The sequence below is a fragment of the Xyrauchen texanus genome, chromosome 28 (genome assembly GCF_025860055.1).
Source record: "Xyrauchen texanus isolate HMW12.3.18 chromosome 28, RBS_HiC_50CHRs, whole genome shotgun sequence".
Classification (NCBI taxonomy): Eukaryota; Metazoa; Chordata; class Actinopteri; order Cypriniformes; family Catostomidae; genus Xyrauchen; species Xyrauchen texanus.
This window is the reverse complement of record NC_068303.1, coordinates 41,868,782-41,888,852: the sequence shown is the minus strand read 5'-3', so window position 1 is coordinate 41,888,852 and position 20,071 is coordinate 41,868,782.

The following is a 20,071-nucleotide window of genomic DNA, read 5'->3' as shown; positions in this document are numbered from 1 at the left end:
ACAGCTGCCAGGAGATTGAAGCTTCAGAGTGAAAAGATCACGCTTGTCGTCCATGGAGTTGGAGGCATGGCCATGAAGGTAAAGACCAAAAGATACTTACTCAAGGTAAGAGTCAAGACACCTAGAGGCACGGAGAGAGCTCATGAGCTGATCTGTTATGGGTTGGATGAAATTGCAAAAGTTCACAGAGTAATCAAAGCACAGCAACTTGAGAAGTTTTTCCCGAGACCAACCTGGAAGATCTGCACAGACCAGAACATGTTGAGCTTCTCATAAGCCACCGTGAAGGAAGACTTGCTCCACAGAGAGTAAAGGTAGTAGGAGATCTTGTCCTGTGGGAAGGCCCTTTAGGAAAGACCGCTGGCGGAGCACATCCGGACCTCTGTGAAGTAGTGGGTATGGCCCTGCACAATTCTGAGACCCACTTTGCACGATCAATGAGAATGACAGCAGTGAAGTATCAAGAAATTGCCGAGATGCAAGAATCTAGAGCTGAGACCAGAACCACTGTTATTGGCAGGGAGTTCTTGGACTGGTGGAAGTGGGACAGCATTGGTGCGGCCTGCGAACCCATGTGTGGAGGATGCCGGTGTGGTAACTGTCAGCCAGGAGGCAAAGACATGACTCTGAGTGAAGAAAGAGAGCTTGAGATGATCAGGCAAGGCCTCAGCTATGTGAAATCAGATGCACATAGTCAGGAGCCTCACTGGGACACAAAATACCCCTGGATTGAAGATCCAAGTTCCCTGCCCAACAACAGAAGCGCAGTGGAAGCCACGCTTCTGAGGACGGAGAAACAACTCAAGAAGGAACCAGAGTGGCGTACAGCATACACAACTCAAGTCCATGAGATGGTGGAAAGGAGGGCAGCAAAGAAACTGACTAGAGAGACCATTGCTGCCTGGAAAGGACCAGTATGGTACGTCAGTCACTTGGTGGCGTCGAACCCACACTCTGTAACAACACCTGTCCGACTGGTATGGGACAGCAGCCAGAAGTATAGAGGAATCAGCATGAATGACCTTCTCCTGAAAGGGCCTGATGTACTTAATCCCATCCGGGCAGTGCTACTAAGGTTCAGGAGAGGAGTCCATGCTGCCCTCGGCGACATTAAGAAGATGTACAATTCTGTGTGGCTTGAAGACCTGGAGATGCACCTCCATAGATTTCTCTGGAGAAATGGGGAAGATGAAGAAATTGAGGAATATGCTATCACCAGGGTCAACATTGGTGATCGACCAGCAGGGTGCATCACACAACTGGCCATGAGAGAGACAGCAAGGCTGCCCATTTTCAATCATCTGGAGGGGGAACGGAGGATTCTTGAGGAGGATTCTTATGTAGATGACATTCTGACATCCCATAATGACCTGGAAGAGCTCAACGAAACCACCAAAAAAGTCGAAGAAATTCTGAAGGCAGGTGGATTCTTCCTTAAGCCGTGGGTCCAATCAGGCCAAAGTGGGAGGCAGACGTCTACATCAGAACATCCAGCATCGTCAAATGAAGTCTTCATTCTCCCCAACCAAATGAGAGAAGGAGACAACAAAGCCCTTGGAGTTGGTTACCTGGTCGAACCAGACAAACTGTACCTTAAGACCTCGATAAACTTCTCAAAGAGGAAAAAGAAGATGAGAATTAGCAAAAATCTTGTCGAAGAAGAGGTGAGACAAAAACTCCAAATCCATTGACTAGAAGACAACTGCTTAGCCAAGTAGCTAGTTTATATGACCCAATAGGCCTTGCAACACCTGCCAAACAGAAAGGAGCCATTCTAGTCAGGAAGGCATTTCAAGAAGCTGGAGGCAAAACTCTAACACGAGACACATGGGACACACCTCTGTCTGAGAGACTTAGAGAAGAAGCCATCCATCTGTTTGAGGAATACACACACCTCAACCAAATTACCTTCCATAGAAGCCTCACACCAGTCAGAAGTATTGGGGAACCCTTGGGAATAACATTCTCAGATGGTAGCGACCAGAGCTATGAAGCTGTTGCATACTTCAGGTGGGAGACTGAGCAAGGCATTCTGGTCCGGCTTGTTGAGTCCAAAGCCAAGCTCACACCACTTGACCAAAAGGGAGAAGCAGTGAAGGCTGAGGTCTGTGGGGCTGTGTTTGCTGCGAGACTCAGAAAATATATTGAAAAGCACAGTCGGATGCAAGTGGAACGTTGGCTCCATCTGCTGGACAGTCAAACTGTGCTGGGTGCAATCCAAAGGGACAGTTATGGGTACCAGACCTTTTTTGCAAACAGAGTGGGAGAAATCCAGAAGTCCACATCAGTTGAAGACTGGAGATGGATTCCAGGGGAGCAAAACATTGCTGACCTCACAACAAGAGGAGCAACCCCAGAAGACCTCAAAGAAAACTCTGTGTGGCAAAATGGCCCAGAGTTTCTGAAACGACCTGTGGAGGAGTGGCCGACAAAGTCAGCCAAAGATGTCGCTGCAGATGCTAAAGAAGGTATAAACAAGCTCCAAAGGAAATGTTTTACAGCAGCACTGACCCGAGCACAGGTCCAATATGCTCGACCTGCCACTGCAATGCCAAGGTCCCCGACCTCTAACCAAGACAAGGACCTGCAAAGCAACCTTAGTGGAAGAGGGCACCAAATCCAAGTCCGGAGGCCACCTTCTGGTTCTTCAATAAGGAAAATCCTTAACATCAGTAAGTTCAGCAGTTTAACCAGGTTGATAAGAGTCGTTGCCTGGGTGTGGAGAGCTTCCACAAAGTGGAAAGAAATGCTGGCCAAGACCTCAACCAGAAGCAAGCCAAAGAGGAGGGAGGTTCCTTCAGCTCTTGAGATCAAGTCCAGAGTCAAAGGAACTACACTTACCATCATGGAGTGTGAGGATGCTCTCAGCGATCTCTTCCTTTCAGCTCAAATGGAGGTAACCTTGCCAGACACCACACTCAGCAGGCTTGCTGTGGTCAGAGAGGAAAGCACTGGACTTTTACTCTGTGGAGGAAGATTCCAAATCTTTAATAAAGAGAAAACTGCAATACCAGTCTTGCCCTGCACATCATGGGTATCCACTCTTCTACCTCAAGAAGCCCACAGGGCAAATCATGAAGAAATTGCAGGCACACTTCTCCGGATGAGAAGGAAAGCATGGGTGGTAAGAGGCCGGAAACTAGCTCAAAAGATCGTTGATAGCTGTGTGACATGCAGGAGACTTAAGGCCCGAAGATGCCAACAGATCATGAGTGACCTTCCATCGGAGAGAATAACACCAACCAATCCATTTGAGTACACAACAGTGGACTTATTTGGACCGTATGAAGTGAAGGATGAGGTGAGAAAGAAAGTGAAACTCAAAGTGTGGGGAATCGTCTTTTGTTGCATGGCGTCTAGAGCTATGCACACAGACCTTGTCAGTGATCAGTCAGCTGAAGGCTTCCTGTTAGCCTACCAAAGATTTACAGCACTGAGAGGACATCCAAGGAAATTGTGGTCGGATCCTGGGAAGAACTTTGTCGGAGCAAGACCGGCCCTCAAAGAGCTCTACCTGTTTCTGGACCGACTGGAAAAATCAAAGCTTGAAGATGAAGGCTCCAAGCATGGCACAGAATGGAGCTGGAAGATCCATCCAGCGGACTCACCTCACAGAAATGGAGCTGCTGAGGCTGCTGTCCGGACTGTGAAGCGGGCTTTGCACAATCTGGGGGTGATGGAGTCTTCACATGGGGTGAGTTTCAAACTTTCCTTTATATGGCTTCCAACCTCGCCAATGAACGACCTATTGATGCCAGGACTCAGAGCTGGGAAGACTGTGTAGAATACATTAGCCCAAATTCACTTCTGCTCGGAAGAACTGGTCCCAGAGGCGATCCAGGGACCTTTGACTTTGAAGGCTACCCTTACAAGAGATTAAGAACCATCCAAACAGAAGTTGACCGGTTCTGGAGGAAATGGAGCCAGTTAGCCGGACCAAACCTGTTTGTCCGGACCAAGTGGCACACAGCTCATAGAAATGTGGCAATTGGAGATGTCATCTGGCTGGCTGACCAGAACGCTTTGAGAGGTCAGTTCAGGCTTGCCAGGGTCATTGACGTGAACACTGACAGGAAGGGAATTGTGAGGGATGTATATCTCCGATCCTTCCCCAGCTACCCAGTCGCAACTGTGAAGCCCACTAAAAGATGGAAACACACTCAACCAAGATACCTGCAACGGTTCTTCACAGAGATGTCAGACGGATAGTTGTCCTGCTTCCAGTTGAAGAGCAGCAGTAGCAACAGGATCAAAAATGGAGTGACTACATCCAACACATTACAGTACTGGTGTGACCTCCTTGGGTTGAAGAACCAGGAGGTCAAGTGGGAGGTGTTGTGTCAATTCGTGGTTACAAGTGTACTGAGCACTCTAAGCCTATATTCAGGTCACTCCCAGAACACTCCCAAACTGCAGGGGGCAACCATGCAACAAAAGTTGGTGGAACCAACTTTTGGGAAGTGCTCTTGGGACCATATTTGCCTGCCCACAGGAAGTGCATGGCATTGAAATGTTTGTGAAGAGCTCAGTTGGCTCACTCTCTCTCACTTGTTCCTGGGAAAAGCTACTATGACCACAGCTCCTGATCATCTCAAAGACGCAACTGGTAGGACAGTATAAGGTTAAAATGTGTTTGAATGTGTTGAGTTCAGGCTTCTCTATGTTCATATGTTTGCTTTTGCTTGGTTGTAACATACAATTTAAATTAAATAAGGAAGACTTTATTATTGTGACGCTACTCTAAGCATTTGTATAAGTTTAATTACGGGATTGGTATTGTTATTGTTATTATTAGACATCCCAGGTTGATCTGAATGACTTTGTTTGGTTTGAGGATTCAGTAGCATTTATTTATTACTTTGAGAAAGTTGTGTTGAGATTGATTCGTGACTAATTTGTGATTTGTTTGTAACTAATTCATGCTTTTGGTTTGTGTATTTTAAAGGTTATCAACCTATTCTGTCTCATCCCTAATCTATCAAACCATCTTGAAGAAATAAAAAATCATAAAGTGAACAGATTTGAGTTGTCCTTTGCGTTCATCAGAGATAAAGCAGTTTTCAAGTTTGGGCAGAGCTGTGGTCAGTTAAAAAACACACACAACTTGACAGTTTTCATACAGTGAAACTAGTGGCATCTGGTGGCCGAGGTTGCTCATTTTTAGTAATCAAACAAAAAATAATACAAATCTGAGAGGTTTGATTTGAAAAAATAGTTTGAGAGAGATTTATAGAGAAATAGAAATATGTGTAGGATAGGCTCAGGATGACGCTAAAACATGGAATAATTGTTCCTTGTTGGTTCAGGCACTGATTTGAATGAGTAAAACTAAAGGAAAGTGTTGCCTAATTCTTAAAGTCTTCATTTTTTTTTTATATATATATATATATATTCACATTTGATTGCGAACTGTGCCAAGTTGTATGTGTGTATATATATAAAATATCTCCCTAAATATGGAGCATTAAACATGCCAAAAGTTGATTAAATTTAATTTGAGAAAATTGAGGATCTACGGAGCATAAAATCTGCCAATATTAAATATATGAATGCCGTGATAAAAATGAAAATTTAAACTTTATTAACCATTTTATTTCAACAGTGTCTGTAAAATATGTGCCAAAATTAAAAATCTAATTAAATTATTACATTACAGTGACAATTAAAATGCTGATTTTAAATCCCGTTTTCACTTCAATCTTGAGACAAGACTGCCAATATTAAAATGAAAGAGCAAATGTGAAAAACAAATTCCAAAATATTTTTTTCCGAAGCATTTTCTCAATGTTAGCGCAATAAAAGTGACAATTAAAATTCAAAGTTCAGTTTTAATTGTATTTTCTATTTGATCATTTTCATCATGAGTGGGCGGTGCTCAGCAGAGAATATTTAATACAGTGCTTCTCACACTAGAGGGCGCACAGAGGTTGTCAGCACCGTCACTGTGAAAATAAAATCATTGAATTACATTTTAGCAAATATTTTACAGACACTTTGTGGAAATAAATTGGTTAGAGGTTTTCATGTTTATCAACATGAAAATCTTGGCAGGTTTTGTGCTCAATACCTTTAAACATATAATGAATGATCTAAATGTTTGTTGTGTACACAAATAATTCCCCTGTACACATGTACAGATGAAATACACATGACCGCATCTCACATAATCATTCTATCAGAGGATTACTTTGTCTTGTAATCTACCTCAAAGACATTACTCATGAAATGTTTCTCACAAGAGAATTTCTCCAGTTTCATCAAACTCACTTCATGTTATTCTTTGCATTTTAGGAATGTTTAGTGTTCCACTGTTTACACACATGTAATAATAGTAATAGAACATTTACAGTCGGATTATTATTGGACGGAGATGCATGAATCATTTCAACCAATGGCAATATGTTCATGTACAAAACAATTCATTACAAAAACTGAAATAAGTTAAAGAATGATCATCCTCATGGTTCATTTAGAACAAGGTTCTGTGTTTAAAAGCCATCTGGACACTTTTTCTCAATCATTTAAACAATCTGAGTTTTGGGGAAGATGATCTCTATTATACTTCATGTATTTGTGATCTTTTATCATATTATTCATGCAATCCATCCTTTAACCCAAACAAGACGTCGTGATATTTGGAATTATGAATATGGATCAGTTTTGAGTGAACTCGACAGTCTCAGGGTAAAAACATCTTCAGTTCTCATCTCAACTCCAAAATTCACTTTCAACTTGACCATAATGCTTGAAAATGTTTAAGATATAGATGATAATAAACATTGAAATGTCTCCATCAGAACTTTATTGGGAACATGTCTTCACCTTCACTCGTGACCTGCATGATTTCAGCTTCTGTTGTTTGTGTTCAATGAAACAAAGAATTGTTCAGACTGTATTACAGTTTTTCTAGATTGTTTACACACATTTTCTGAAAGAATGCCTCATATTCTCAGAACTCTACACACAAATCAAAAAACACACACACACACACACACACACACACAAAATGGGCAAAACCCCTCAATTCTCCTGCAAAATGAAAGTTTACATTCAAAACAATGTTATTTCTTCTCAAAATGGTATTTTGTTTTCAAATGACACACACAAACCATCATATGAATAGACATTTATAAGAATCAGTGTAACACTGATGTGCTCAATGGAAAACACTTCTTCTCCATTCATCATAATGACTTCAGTGTTACACTTACTACAGACAGTACATACATAAGTGTGTTGTAACATATTTGAGAATATTGTTTTTATACTTAGAACACACAAATACACGGTAACAAATATATTTTATTTTTCCCACAAAAACAATGTACACAGTGTACATCCCATTCCCAACCAACACAATGTTGCACATACACTACATACAAAACAACAGAAGAATTTACTGTACACAGTTACAGTAAAAACAAACGATGCTGCATCCTCTCTTCTGTTGCGGTCTGGCCACAGCACCTCATCCACATCACAAGCAATGTTTTCCCTGGCCAAGCAGCGGGGGAAATATCGCCTAGCATGGCGATTCCAGCCATGAAAAGCATCAGCTGCTATATCGCCACATGCGTCCTCCATAGCTTGGAGAAGAGGTATACGCGTTTGTGGATTTCGGTCATACACTTTCCATCTCCAGGCAGAAAAAAATTCCTCAATAGGATTGAGGAATGGAGAATATGGAGGTAGATAAACAACTAAAAAGCGTGGGTGGGCAGTGAACCAGTTACTGAACCAGAGCAGCCCTGTGGAAACTTACGTTGTCCCAAATGACAACGTACCTGAGCTGCTCTGGGCCATCTACCTGATCTGGTGGAATGAGTGTGTTGTGTAGGGTGTCCAGGAATGTGATCAGATGGGCGGTGTTGTGATGTTCCCTCCACGCTGGCCAGGGACTTCAACAATGGCACGCTGGCCGATGATATTCCTTCCCTCTTTCGTCTTTTGTGAGGTTGAACCCAACCTCATCAATGAAGATGAACTGGTGCTCCACTGCAGCCACCTCTAGCTCAAGGACTCTCTGAAACACTCATGACAATATCAGAAATAGACATGAGTGGTCACTATTGTGAAGCACAATCATTATGATTACAATATTGAAATATGTATAATTTACTGTATACAGTGTTGAGAGTATGCATCAATTGTGGGACTCACTTGCACATAGTTATATCGCAATTCTTTGACTCTTTCTGAATTGCGTTCAAATGGCACCCTGTAGACCTGCTTCATCCTGAGATGATTTCTGCGCAAGACACGGTCCAGTGTTGAGAAGCTTTCCCTATCAATATTTTGAAATATGTCATTGTTTTCTATTATTTTTCTTTGTATTTGCTGTAATGTTATGGCGTTGTTTTCCAGGACCATGTTTATGATTTCAGTTTCCTGTTCAGGAGACAGAACACGTTCCCGACCACCTTGTGTTAATCTTTCAGTTCTGCCAAACAAATAGTAAAATACTGTAAATACAAAGTAGGTATACATTTCCTAAATAATTGAAACATACTTTACAGTATTTTTACAGTCCTACAGAAAAGTCCACAGGCAATACTGTACTACTGTACTCATTGAGTACTGTATTGATATGCAGTACTGCAATTTTCTAGTGAGAGTAGATTTCTTACCTATTCTCATTTCGGAAAGTCCGGATGATGGATGCTACAGTGTACCTGCTCAGATTTGGCTGTACTCTTTGCCCAGCCTCCCTCATTGTTAGACCATGGTTGACCACATGATCAACCAAAGTGGCTCGGATCTCATCAGAGATTACGGTCCTTGGCCTTCCTCGTCCTCGTCCTCCCCATCCTCCTCCTCTTACTCTCTTACTCCTTTTATGCTAAAGCTCTGATTGCTAATTGTAAAACTGTGTGACGGGTGTTTGCCCTTGTGATGAGTCAGTGTGCATATTTGAATGGCAGTGTGTTCCTTGTGAAAACAAGATATTTTCTGCATGAAAATTGTGCCAAAAGCAGAGAATTGTGTGTAGTGTTTTGAAAAAAGTGTGTTTTAGAACTGCAATTTAAGTGTAAAGCAGGAATTGTGCTTGTAGTTTAGCAAAATTGGTTCAGGGGATTGGTGAATGAGTTACATGTTGTGGTCATTGTGTCTCAAGTACCAGAATTTGTGTGTAAACAATTGAGAAAACTGTAAAAGATTTACTCTCTGCAAAGTCTAATAAAAATCTAAAGGAAACTGTGAGACAATGTTTTCACAAGCACACTTCTTTTTGAACTGTTTGCCCTCACCTCCCAACAGCACAGATGTGCTCAAAGTAAATACAGAGAAACTGAGTAACCGAGAGGATCGGACAGTTTTCGTTTTTGTCATGAATCATGTTATTGAGAACATCAAATCTACTCTGACATCATGAGATTTTACCTTTTGTCCAGACACAAAGTCAAAAATATAGGGGGTGTGTCTTATAGTATGAAGGGAGTGTTTTGAGAGTAGAGGGTGTGTCTTATACTATGAAGGGTGTGTTTTGAGAGGAGAGGGTGTGTCTTATACTATGAAGGGTGTGTTTTGAGAGTAGAGGGTGTGTCTTATACTATGAAGGGTGTGTTTTGAGAGTAGAGGGTGTGTCTTATACTATGAAGGCTGTGTTTTGAGTGTAGGTGTGTGTCTTATACTATGAAGGGTGTGTTTTGAGAGTAGAGGGTGTGTCTTATACTATGAAGGGTGTGTTTTGAGAGTAGAGGGTGTGTCTTATACTATGAAGGGTGTGTTTTGAGAGTAGAGGGTGTGTCTTATACTATGAAGGGTGTGTTTTGAGAGTAGAGGGTGTGTCTTATACTATGAAGGGTGTGTTTTGAGTGTAGGGGTGTGTCTTATACTATGAAGGGTGTGTTTTGAGAGTAGAGGGTGTGTCTTATACTATGAAGGGTGTGTTTTGAGAGTAGAGGGTGTGTCTTATACTATGAAGGGTGTGTTTTGAGAGTAGAGGGTGTCTTATACTATGAAGGGTGTATTTTGAGAGTAGAGGGTGTGTCTTATACTATGAAGGGTGTGTTTTGAGAGTAGAGGGTGTGTCTTATACTATGAAGGGTGTGTTCTGAGTGTAGGGGTGTGTCTTATACTGTGAAGGGTGAGTTTTGAGAGTAGAGGGTGTGTCTTATACTATGAAGGGTGTGTTTTGAGAGTAGAGGGTGTGTCTTATACTATGAAGGGTGTGTTTTGACAGTAGATGTGTGTCTTATACTATGAAGGGTGTGTTTTGAGAGTAGAGGGTGTGTCTTATACTATGAAGGGTGTATTTTGAGAGTAGATGTGTGTCTTATACTATGAAGGGTGTGTTTTGAGAGTAGAGGGTGTGTCTTATATTATGAAGGGTGTATTTTGAGAGTAGAGGGTGTGTCTTATACTATGAAGGGTGTGTTTTGAGAGTAGAGGGTGTGTCTTATACTATGAAGGGTGTGTTTTGAGAGTAGAGGGTGCGTCTTATACTATGAAGGGTGTGTTTTGAGAGTAGAGGGTGTGTCTTATACTATGAAGGGTGTGTTTTGAGTGTAGGTGTGTGTCTTATACTATGAAGGGTGTGTTTTGAGAGTAGAGGGTGTGTCTTATACTATGAAGGGTGTGTTTTGAGAGTAGAGGGTGTGTCTTATACTATGAAGGGTGTGTTTTGAGAGTAGAGGGTGTGTCTTATACTATGAAGGGTGTGTTTTGAGAGTAGAGGGTGTGTCTTATACTATGAAGGGTGTGTTTTGAGTGTAGGGGTGTGTCTTATACTATGAAGGGTGTGTTTTGAGAGTAGAGGGTGTGTCTTATACTATGAAGGGTGTGTTTTGAGAGTAGAGGGTGTGTCTTATACTATGAAGGGTGTGTTTTGAGAGTAGAGGGTGTCTTATACTATGAAGGGTGTATTTTGAGAGTAGAGGGTGTGTCTTATACTATGAAGGGTGTGTTTTGAGAGTAGAGGGTGTGTCTTATACTATGAAGGGTGTGTTCTGAGTGTAGGGGTGTGTCTTATACTGTGAAGGGTGAGTTTTGAGAGTAGAGGGTGTGTCTTATACTATGAAGGGTGTGTTTTGAGAGTAGAGGGTGTGTCTTATACTATGAAGGGTGTGTTTTGACAGTAGATGTGTGTCTTATACTATGAAGGGTGTGTTTTGAGAGTAGAGGGTGTGTCTTATACTATGAAGGGTGTATTTTGAGAGTAGATGTGTGTCTTATACTATGAAGGGTGTGTTTTGAGAGTAGAGGGTGTGTCTTATATTATGAAGGGTGTATTTTGAGAGTAGAGGGTGTGTCTTATACTATGAAGGGTGTGTTTTGAGAGTAGAGGGTGTGTCTTATACTATGAAGGGTGTGTTTTGAGAGTAGAGGGTGCGTCTTATACTATGAAGGGTGTGTTTTGAGAGTAGAGGGTGTGTCTTATACTATGAAGGGTGTGTTTTGAGTGTAGGTGTGTGTCTTATACTATGAAGGGTGTGTTTTGAGAGTAGAGGGTGTGTCTTATACTATGAAGGGTGTGTTTTGAGAGTAGAGGGTGTGTCTTATACTATGAAGGGTGTGTTTTGAGAGTAGATGTGTGTCTTATACTATGAAGGGTGTGTTTTGAGAGTAGAGGGTGTGTCTTATACTATGAAGGGTGTATTTTGTGAGTAGATGTGTGTCTTATACTATGAAGGGTGTGTTCTGAGTGTAGGGGTGTGTCTTATACTATGAAGGGTGTGTTTTGAGAGTAGATGTGTGTCTTATACTATGAAGGGTGTATTTTGTGAGTAGATGTGTGTCTTATACTATGAAGGGTGTGTTCTGAGTGTAGGGGTGTGTCTTATACTATGAAGGGTGTGTTTTGAGAGTAGATGTGTGTCTTATACTATGAAGGGTGTGTTTTGAGAGTAGAGGGTGTGTCTTATACTATGAAGGGTGTGTTTTGAGAGTAGAGGGTGTGTCTTATACTATGAAGGGTGTGTTTTGAGAGTAGAGGGTGTGTCTTATACTATGAAGGGTGTGTTTTGAGAGTAGAGGGTGTGTCTTATACTATGAAGGGTGTGTTTTGAGAGTAGATGTGTGTCTTATACTATGAAGGGTGTGTTTTGAGAGTAGAGGGTGTGTCTTATACTATGAAGGCTGTGTTTTGAGAGTAGAGGGTGTGTCTTATACTCTGAAGGGTGTGTTTTGAGAGTAGATGTGTGTCTTATACTATGAAGGGTGTGTTTTGAGAGTAGAGGGTGTGTCTTATACTATGAAGGGTGTGTTTTGAGAGTAGAGGGTGTGTCTTATACTATGAAGGGTGTGTTTTGAGAGTAGAGGGTGTGTCTTATACTATGAAGGGTGAGTTTTGAGAGTAGAGGGTGTGTCTTATACTATGAATGGTGTGTTTTGAGAGTAGAGGGTGTGTCTTATACTATGAAGGGTGTGTTTTGAGAGTAGATGTGTGTCTTATACTATGAAGGGTGTGTTTTGAGAGTAGAGGGTGTGTCTTATACTATGAAGGGTGTATTTTGTGAGTAGATGTGTGTCTTATACTATGAAGGGTGTGTTCTGAGTGTAGGGGTGTGTCTTATACTATGAAGGGTGTGTTTTGAGAGTAGATGTGTGTCTTATACTATGAAGGGTGTATTTTGTGAGTAGATGTGTGTCTTAAACTATGAAGGGTGTGTTCTGAGTGTAGGGGTGTGTCTTATACTATGAAGGGTGTGTTTTGAGAGTAGATGTGTGTCTTATACTATGAAGGGTGTGTTTTGAGAGTAGAGGGTGTGTCTTATACTATGAAGGGTGTGTTTTGAGAGTAGAGGGTGTGTCTTATACTATGAAGGGTGTGTTTTGAGAGTAGAGGGTGTGTCTTATACTATGAAGGGTGTGTTTTGAGAGTAGATGTGTGTCTTATACTATGAAGGGTGTGTTTTGAGAGTAGAGGGTGTGTCTTATACTATGAGGGTGTGTTTTGAGAGTAGAGGGTGTGTCTTATACTATGAAGGGTGTGTTTTGAGAGTAGAGGGTGTGTCTTATACTATGAAGGGTGTGTTTTGAGAGTAGATGTGTGTCTTATACTATGAAGGGTTTGTTTTGAGAGTAGAGGGTGTGTCTTATACTATGAAGGGTGTGTTTTGAGAGTAGAGGGTGTGTCTTATACTATGAAGGGTGTGTTTTGAGAGTAGATGTGTGTCTTATACTATGAAGGGTGTGTTTTGAGAGTAGAGGGTGTGTCTTATACTATGAAGGGTGTGTTTTGAGAGTAGAGGGTGTGTCTTATACTATGAAGGGTGTGTTTTGAGAGTAGAGGGTGTGTCTTATACTATGAAGGGTGTGTTTTGAGAGTAGATGTGTGTCTTATACTATGAAGGGTGTGTTTTGAGAGTAGAGGGTGTGTCTTATACTATGAGGGTGTGTTTTGAGAGTAGAGGGTGTGTCTTATACTATGAAGGGTGTGTTTTGTGAGTAGAGGGTGTGTCTTATACTATGAAGGGTGTGTTTTGAGAGTAGATGTGTGTCTTATACTATGAAGGGTTTGTTTTGAGAGTAGAGGGTGTGTCTTATACTATGAAGGGTGTGTTTTGAGAGTAGAGGGTGTGTCTTATACTATGAAGGGTGTGTTTTGAGAGTAGATGTGTGTCTTATACTATGAAGGGTGTGTTTTGAGAGTAGAGGGTGTGTCTTATACTATGAAGGGTGTGTTTTGAGAGTAGAGGGTGTGTCTTATACTATGAAGGGTGTGTTTTGAGAGTAGAGGGTGTGTCTTATACTATGAAGGGTGTGTTTTGAGAGTAGAGGGTATGTCTTTTACTATGAAGCCTGTGTTTTGAGTGTAGCGGGTGTGTCTTATACTCAGTGGCGGCGCCAGGGGGGGTCTTGGGGGGTCTCAAGACCCTCCCAAAAAACACTTTGACCCCCACCCCTTCCTAATTAAAAAAAAATATATATATATATATATATATATATATATATATATATATATATATATATCCGGGATAAAGATTTAAAAATGTTTCTCTTCAAACTACATGAGAACAATAATAATTAATAATTTATTCAACATATAAAAAATATAAACATAAGAATCACTGCGACGCTCCATGAACGTCACTGCGCCTTACGTCATTGCGTTCAAGGCGCTGCCGCGAGCTCGCAAGAGCTGCTACGCTACAGCTATAGCAAGTTGAAGCTAAAAATGGATCGCTTTGTCATACCTAAAAAAAAATTGAGAGCAGACGGAAATAGCAATAGGAGTGAAAATATACCCGTTGCAGTGGAGGGCGAGCCTTGCTTGATCCTAGAAACAGAGGACACCGAGGAATTGGAGGATGAGGACGTGCGACCGGATCAACTCCTGCTTACGGCGTTTAAACTTCCTGCTTACGGCGTTTAAAAACCTACCTCAGAAACAAAAGTGGAGATGTCCGAACCAGCAATCTTGCTGTGCTGGCAATCAGCTCAAGAAGAACAAAAGAGATGGATGTAGATGTTGTTATTGATCGCTTTGCAGCCAATCATAACAACAGGCGAATTGTTCTCTTTTAAGTGGTGAGTACACTCCTTACATTATATTTTAAAAGGTTTAAATTGTACTGTATTTAATGTGCTATAAACACAATTGTGGCAGGAAATCACACCTGTTGAGACACATGTCTGTCTATGTGTGGCCCTGCGATGTACTGGCGACCTGTCCAGGGTGTCCCCCGCCTTTCGCCCAATGTTAGCTGGGATAGGCTCCAGCCCCCCACGACCCTGTACACAGGATAAGCGGTTGATCGATGGATGGATGGATGGATGGATGGATGGATGGATGGTTTTCTGTCATGGATGTGGCTATGGCAATTCAAGTTTGAGCATATTGTTTGCAAACTGCAATTGATTAATTAAATAAAAACAAAGTAGTTGATATGCTGTGTTGTTTTTGTTAAGTAGCAGTAATATGCAGTTATTAGCCATGTCCACTGTATTTTTTGTTGGTTTTCATGAGCCCCCCCTTGAAATGACCAGGTCCCCTATTGCCCCCCCAATCAAAATTGTCTGGAGCCGCCACTGATTCAGAGGACTTACTCCTGTGCGCTGGATCATTGTCCTGCTGTATAATCCAGTTGAGCTTGAGCTTCAACTCACGGTCTGATGACGGGAAGTTCTCCTTTAGCATTTTCTGCTAGAGAGCAGAATTCATGTTTCCCTCTATTATTGCAAATCACCCTGAAGCAGCAAAGCATCCTGACACCATCACATGACCACCACATGCATGACTGTAGGTATGATGTTCATTTTGTGGAATTCTGTGTTTACACCAGATGTAACGGGAACCCTGTCTTCCAAACAGTTCACTTTTGACTCATCAGTGCACAGAACATTCTCCCAAAAGGTTTGAGGATCATCAGTATGTGTTTAGGCAAAATTCAGATGAGCCTTTATGTTCTTCTGGGTCAGCAGTGGTTTCTCCTCGCCACTCTTCCATGGATGGCATTTTTGCCCAGTGTGTTTCTGACCTTTATTGATGCGAGACAGGCCTGCAGTTCCTTGGTAAATATTCTTCACAGCACTGTACCTTTGTTCTGTGGGCGATGAAGGCATGGGTGCACGTTGAGCACATGTGAAAGCAGCACAAACAAATAGCAAATCAGCCTCTTTTTAATGCTGCACTTTATACTAAGTAAAATTGAGGTCAAAATAAATGATATGCTTGTCCATTGTAAATATTCAGTGTAGCTGTGTATGAAGCTCCGCCCACTCAGAGGTCACTGCCAAATCAAGCAACCCCCTATTGGTCAATGTGGCGAATTACATCTGTCACAGTTCTCCAAACTTAAACTCAATGTGAAATCCATTGAGGGGGAATTCTTAAACTGCCGATGTCTATAGCACAAAATTCATGGTTGTGCAGATTCCCACTGACTGTATTTCACCCACGCAATTGTGCGATGTAAATGTGTCCACACGTTTAGTAACTTTGCGCTGTGTTTGTGTGTGTGTGTGTGGGCAGTACATTTTCGTACGTAGACAGGTTGGAGGTACATGTGTGAACAGCACACTATACATATATATAAAGGGGAAAATGGTAGCCCAGCGGTTAAGGCTCTGGGTTACTCACCGAAAGGTCGTGGGTTCAAGCCCCAACACTGCCAAGATACCAATGTTGGGCCCTTGAGCAAGGCCCTTGACCCTATCTGCTCCAGGGGCTCTGTTTCACAGCTGACCCTGCACTCTGACCCCAGCTTAGTTGGGATATGTGAAAACAACTGCATTTCATTGGCCCTGTACCTGTACTCTGCACAACGACAATGAAGTTGAATAAAAATATACAGTGAGCTGCTATATCTAATGAACAAGAGAGAAGTTCTGCTAATACGTCAATTGGTTTGGTTTCTTATGTTCTTACCCATGAATGTGTAGGCAAACACTGTAAGAATGCTCAGTTACTTTGCCCATACTACTCTTTCTCTTATTTCATGCTGTGTCCCAAATGATGCAATGTACACTATGCACTTAGCCATGCACATTTTCAAAGTGTAGTAACATCCCATATGAATCACACAATGTTTTTTTACTACACGGAAGCATTCGCCATTTAACAGCTGACAGGAGAGACGTTTAAATGCGTGCGAGATGTTGTCGTTGCTTTGGCCCGTTTGCCAACCTCAGTTCAACACTTTAATCTAAAACAGAGTACAATGATGGTAAATCATTCCACTTACATTTGTAAGGTGCTGTATCCACTGAAGTGTCTCTATTATTTACACATGTTTAAGTGCAGCCGGTAACTCCACCCCTTCTGCTACCTACGGCAAGCCATGAGCGCTGAGTGCGCCCAACATTCCACTGTCCGCTTTAACAGTTGAAGAAGTGCATCATCAGGGTACTCGTAGTGCACTTCTTTTCAATGTAAACATACTACTCGCACTACTTACACTACAAAATGACCTAGAATAGTCCACAAGTGTGGGGTTTGGGACCTTAAGGCAGAAATACTACATGATTGAATGTATGAACGTTACATTTATACAGCAATGTTCTGACACTACACTCAATGTCAGGATGTTGCTTTGGCCATCTGTGTTCTTCTGTGTGTCTGTGAGTTACATCTCACCTGCCCTTCATCATCTCATCACCTGTCTGCTCTACTTCAATCCAGTTCTCAGTCGTTCTTCGCCAGATTGTTCAGTCTACTAGAGCGGTACTAGAGGTAAAGCCAATGAGATTCAAGTTACTCTGCTAATCTTGTTCAGTATTTGTTCTTGTATTTATTTGTGTTTTCCTGTGCTTCAGATCCAGTATCCAACAGCCAAGCTGTACTCGACCACTTACCTCTTCAGATCCGCTCTCCATCCTGCTGACCGCTCCGCTCGGCCCGCAGCCTCCATCTGTCTGTCCATCATTCATCAAACTACCTGTCTGTTATAATAAACCGTTTCATCGAACTCTCTCTTTCTCTCCGCAACAGTGTTCAGCTTTTGGGTTCTATCATCCTCAGGCATGCTCAAAGTGCTTTACACAGTTCTCCTCAACCACCACCAGTGTGTAACATCCAGCTGGATGATGTGCGCCAGTACACTCACCACACACCAGCTGCTGACGGAGAGGAGAGAGTGGATGGATGGGGATTATAAGGAGGCCATGATTGAGAAGGGCCAATGGGGGGATTGTAGTGTGCTATTCTCAAGATGTTTATTCTGATACCTTCAGTTGAGCTAACTCTCACAATCCATGTTTATAACATTACAATTCTCTTTTCATGTAATCTTAGATTGTATGTTTATTCATAAAAACTACTCAAAATGATTGAAAAATATAATTTATTGTTGTAAATAAACTATAATTGTTGTTATGAATTCCAGCAGCAGCAGAAAAAGAAACAAATATGACGTCACACATGAAACACAAGTGAAGATGAATGAATACACTACAGACAGCTGTAAGTAATCAGGGAAAAACTTCAAAATAAGAGTCTGAAAACAGAACGATGATAAAGTGATGTTATGACAGTGTGACTGATGTAAGTTCAGCACACGACAGGAAGTGCAACGCCTCCAGACTACTACCAGTAAATCTTGCCAACCAGTAAGCCGGTGTAACACTAGCACACTCAGAATAACTTGATTTATTGGGGGGTGTCACACTTAGAGACTGTAGTTGTTGGTCTTGTCGTCCTCAGTTGGTGGGCCTGTCACATTCACAGATTAAGAACAGAAGATAGATCTCACACTAAACAACTGCCTTTGACTTTGCTCACACTTTACTATCACACCTCACATTCACAGCCAATTCATCTGAAGCACAAACAGTAACCATGACAACAGTGAGAGGTCACGGCAGTGGTTTGTTATATCATTTGTGGCTGCGCAGAGAAAGATGCACTGAAAGGTTTGGACGAGAACACGTGTGGGGTTGCGCACTTTGAATTGGCAAATCTCCAGTGAGAACTGGAGGTAATAACAAGCTCATAACAGTTGTTTATTACATGTGTGAAAGTTTATTCATTGATATTAATAGATAAAGGAATAGTTCACTCAGTTCAATAACTCTGTCATCATTTACTCACCCTCATGTCATCCCACATGTGTGTGACTTACTTTCTTCTGCAGAACACAAATGAAGATTTCAGCTCTGTTGGTTCATCCAATGCAAGTGAATGGTGACCAGAACATTGAAGTTCTAAAACGCACATAAAGGCAGCATAAAAGTAATCCATAAGACTCCAGTGGTTTAATCCATGTCTTCAGAAGTGATATGAGAGGTGTGTGTGTGAGAACAGATCAATATGTAACTATTTGTCACTATAAATCTTGACTTCAGCAGTGTCTTTGGAGATCATGATACACTTCCTCATGCTTGACGGATGCACAGAGCGCTAGATGCACCTTGCAGATGTTTATTTTGCTGGCTCACTAAACTTATTACACAACTTTGTATGAAATAGATAGACATGAAATATTATTGTAAATATTGATTACAGATAAACAAGAAATATTTGACCCTAAGAATGCTGTGATTGACCAATAACAAGCAATTATTATTTTAAGTTACATTGTGAAAAATGATTTATCTATAAAATAATTAAAATATGAATAAAATATAAGAGAATTTTAATATTTCAAATAATTTGTCAATACAAAATACTCCTTCACATGCACGTCCAGGCGTGCTTTACATTACACTCCACTCTGTTCATACAGAAAAATATCATGCTTCTGGAAAATCTAAGAACTCTATTTTCATGTGAAGTGTGTGCTGATCCAGTCACTGTTAATACTAGTCATGATTTGTGTGTCAGTAGATGAAAATGATTATTAATAATTATATTCTCTTTCATTTCAAAGAGCGTACATCCAAATTCTGTGGAGAATCACATTTTCCATTCATATGTACGGGGTGTGTCACTGTCATAGTAATATGCCTGATATTTGTTATGAATGCAGTTAATGCGCAAAAGAACATCAGTCCATATTTCTGTTCTTTAATTCATTGCAAATGTTTACACAACCAACTTATAAATGTGCTAATTTAATTGTTTGGTTAATGTCTAGCTGTGTAATTTGACACATAAATAACATGATTGCTTACACACACACACACACACACACACAGACAGACAAACAAACACACAGACAGACAAACACACACACAGACAGACACACACAGAAATACACACACACATACACACACACAGACAGACAAACACACACACACACACAGACAGACAAACACACACACAGACAGACAAACAAACACACAGACGGACAAACACACACACAGACAGACACACACAGAAATACACACACACATACACACACACAGACAGACAAACACACACACACAGACAGACAGACAAACACACAGACAGACACACACACACAGACAGACAGACAAACAAACACACACACAGACAGACAAACAAACACACAGACAGACAGACAAACACACAGACAGACACACACACACAGACAGACAAACACACGCACACACACACAGACAGACAAACAAACACACAGACAGACAAACACACACACAGACAGACAAACACACACACAAATACACACACACACAGACAGACAGACAAACACACAGACAGACACACACACACAGACAGACAGGCAAACAAACACACACACAGACAGACAAACAAACACACAGACAGACA